Source organism: Lissotriton helveticus, assembly GCF_964261635.1.
Source record: "Lissotriton helveticus chromosome 1_1 unlocalized genomic scaffold, aLisHel1.1 SUPER_1_unloc_11, whole genome shotgun sequence".
NCBI classification, from domain to species: domain Eukaryota; kingdom Metazoa; phylum Chordata; class Amphibia; order Caudata; family Salamandridae; genus Lissotriton; species Lissotriton helveticus.
In genome coordinates, this window is record NW_027611650.1 from 2,819,049 (window position 1) to 2,823,038 (window position 3,990).

Below are 3,990 nucleotides of genomic sequence, written 5' to 3' on the forward strand. Positions count from 1 at the left end.
TATATTAGAAACAAGCATTGGAAATGCAATAGGTCTCGCATTAGAAAAGTTGGAGCTATTGGTCATGACAAATATTTTATTTATTTGTTGGTTTTAAAATAGCTAAATTGATAGCTTTGTCATTTACAATTCCAATAGTTATAACTTTCGCGAATGTGACACCTATAGCATTTGGAATGCAACATGTTTTGTATTTACGTGACCTAGATGGCCGCTCCGGTCATTAGGCCACATCTCTAGAGAGCTGGAGAGTGCAGCAGGGGAGAGAAGCACAGCAATGCAATAGGTCTCGCATTAGGAAAGTTTGAGCTATTGGTATTGTAAAGGACACATTTTTTATTTATGTGCTTGTTTTGAAAATAGCGAAATTAATAGCTTTGTTATTTACAATGCCAATAGTTTTATCTTTCGCAAATGTGACACCTATTGTAACACAATATGTGTTGTAGCACTGAGTGGTGTGAGGGTGAGGGGTGTGAGGGTGAGGGGTGTGAGGGTGAGGGGGTGTGAGGGTGAGTGAGGGGTGTGAGGGTGAGTGAGGGGGTGTGAGGGTGAGGGTGTGTGAGGGGGTGTGAGGGTGAGTGAGGGTGTGTGAGGGTGTGGGGGTGAGGGTGAGGGGGTGAGGGTTAGGGGTGTGAGGGTGAGAGTGTGAGGGTGACTGAGGGTGGGTGAGGGGATGAGGGTAAGGGTGTGTGAGGGTGGGTGATGGTGAAGGGGTGCGAGGGTGATGGGGTGTGAGGGTGAGGGTGTGTGAGGGAGGGTGAGGGTGTGAGGCTGAGTGAGGGTGAGAGGGTTGTGAGGGGGTGAGGGTGTGAGGGTGAGTGAGGGTGTGTGAGGATGAGTGGGTGAGGGGGTGAAATGGCCTTGGTACTGTGTGAAGCAACATCTAGGTCCCTTTGGCTGTATGCCTGTATGAAAAAAAATAACACCTCAAATGGCTGGGCTCCGCGGTTGCAATGGACTGTGCTTACGACACAATTCAACAAGCACTGGCAAAGGCAGAAGCTAAACAGCTGAGAGAGGGGCCACATCCTGCACAACAGGGCACTGAGCTGTGAAGAGGTGTAGAATGAACTGTTGCACAGGGAAAAGGATCTTCATATAACCTCACCCTATCACAACACCCAGTCGGAAAATAATGTCAAACTCATGCAGCCTTCCTTACATTGCCATGACTATCGTACCAGCGGATAAAAAAGTCAACAGCAAATGGCTGGACCAAAAGCACACTCTCTCTGTACTGTGTGGTAAAATGGCATATCTGATGAATAACTACAGCTGTCTGTCCGCAAGACCTAAAAACATTAAAGTGCACGATTCTGCAACACTGATTAAGAATTATATTTTCAGACTGCCATGTGATGCTAAAAAGAAAGAAAATGAACGTTGTTATCAGGTAATTCGTCCCAGTCATCGATTTCAAACAAATTAAATGCCCGTTTTGAATAGGTTTGTTTTGGAAAGCGCACACTCACTAGATTCCCCAGTGACGCATGAAAACGTCCTACACATGTGTTCCAAGCCCCTCCCAAACTCCAGTTTTATGTTAACGCCTGCATTAGTCCAGGGCAACACATATCCGTGACGTCCACCACACTGCCAAGTCACCCAACCGGAAGGCGAACTGGGCCATGCGTCATGCTCTCTGCAAAGCAACTCACATGACACCAAACCAAAAAAAATAGCAACAAGAAAACAAACAGAAACAAGTCGGGTGGCACAACAGGGGCTGAAAAAAGGGGAGGCTGAAAAAATAAAGGGAGACACGGCCTGGCGGCCGTGAAACTGCAGGAAGAGAGAGGGGAGGTGCTGGCGGCTGGGGAGGGGGAGGAGAAATGCGAGCAAGGCTGTGTGCGGGGAGAGAGAGGGGAGGTGCTGGCGGCACCAAGCTGGCTGGGGAGGGGGAGGAGGCAGAGGTTTCCCCAAACATATTCCTTTTACATTGTTTCAGAGACTGGACGAATTCGTAACTGTGGTTTCAATTCGATGTTCCTGTTGCAGGCAGTCCTCAAGATGACAGAAATGACTTGATTTGGTGTAGGGTATACAACGTTTCTGACTGATGCTAAATCACTGGAGGGAAGGCATTCTGAAAGAAAATACGGATTCAAAGAAAACCTCTGCGACTGTATGGAATTATTAAGCTTGTAAAGCGCCAGGCTACATTGAAGTAGACACAACTCATGCCAAATAGTCAGAACTAACCCAAACGAGGAAGGCCTCTCTCTTAAGAATTTTAACAAAGCAAACGTCTCTGAGGACAGGGCAATCATCAAAAGGGTGGGGGCTCTCTAAATTGGGATGGGCAAACCTCTTTTCAAAACGGTAAAGGGTCCTTGAACAAATGCTAATTACATAGGGGTGGGACTTTTGCGTGTAAGGGGTTGACTTTCCAATGGAGATGGGATTCACTTCAAAGAAGGGCACTCCCCTAGAGGGCTCGATGTTCCCAGCCCTAGAATGGGCATTTAGTGTCCTACGGGGATCCCGCTTGTCTATGTCCACGTTCTGCCCTCACAGAGTACATTTTTCAACCATCCAAGCAGCCGCCTGCCTTACTGAGCTGGTTTTCATCAGGGAGGAGGAAGATTTAAAACCAGGGTTCGCAAGAACACTGACCGGAAGCATTACACGAGACAAACCATTGCGGCCAGGTACTTAAAGTGGGCCCAGGATTGGGGGTGGGGGAGGGAGAGAGAGGACATGCGAGTGCACGTTATTAGGATGGAGGGTGAGGAGGTAGTGTGAGACGCACGGGAGAACTAAGAACGCATGAGGATGAGATACATGGGCGTGGATGGAGGTAGACTAAGAATACAATCAATATGGAGGAATGGTTTGAGGTGAGGTTAGTTCACAGATCCGGGCTATGAAATGGAGCAAAGGGGACAAGTAATGGAACAACGGATAGAGGCAGAAAAGAAAATGTTAAATTGCACACGAACATTTTAAACAGAGAAAGGAATGTAGCGGAGTACATGGTTAAGGAGTAGAAGGGAGAAAAGATGTGTAAGAGTGAACAAATCAGATGAAGTAAGGGAGAAAAGATAATCTGTGGGCCTGCATCTGCCAGGATGGATGGGAGAGTAGGAATGAAAGTTTAGTTGTCAAGGAAGTGCCATTATTTTTTTTCTGCACGGAGAGAGAGGGGAGGTGCTGGCGGCACCAAGCTGGCTGGGGAGGGGGAGGAGAAATGCGAGCAAGGCTGTGTGTGGGGAGAGAGAGGGGAGGTGCTGGCGGCACCAAGCTGGGGAACAGATGGCGAAGACTGGCGATTTGATGCTGTGCACGCGCATTTTAACTCATTGCGCTTGCGCATTGAGCTAAAAGCGCACATGCACTGCATCAAATCGCCAGTCTAGCTAAACTCTGTTTAAGCCCCTATAGTCTCGCTCCGCTCAATGCGCATTGACAGGCGAGACCTAAAAATGGGGTCAAGAAAATGACCACCACTATGGGTGGGGCCCTTATTATGTAGAATAAAATTCATGGATGCGAGGTCAGCAATAAGATTGCTGCCTACGCTATTTCCCAACCAAGAAGTTGCTGGAGGATGTTAAAACCGAAGCTATATAATCCGAGAATTGTACCAACCAGGCATTAGCTGGGCCAGGAGGACGATACACTAAAAGACCAGTGAGGGTGACCTTAGGATGAAGAGCAAGCTTGAAATACGCTGCCTCACAATTGCATAAGGTGACCGGATCGAGTTGGCATAGATATGCGTTCTTAAATATAATTGCAATGCCACCCCCGGTTTTCTTGGGTCGGTCACTTTTAGCAATGGCGTAGCCAACGGGTAAAGCTTCCGCGATGTCTGGACCGGAGCTCTCGTGGAGCCATGTTTCAGTGATGAATAACGCATAAGGGGATTCATCAGTGAGAAGATCAAAAATCTAACGTTTATGCTTATGCAGGGAGCGACAATTCAAGCTGAGAAAGGTATAACTAGGGTAAAAAGGAGTAATGGTCCGCTGAACAAAACAGTTA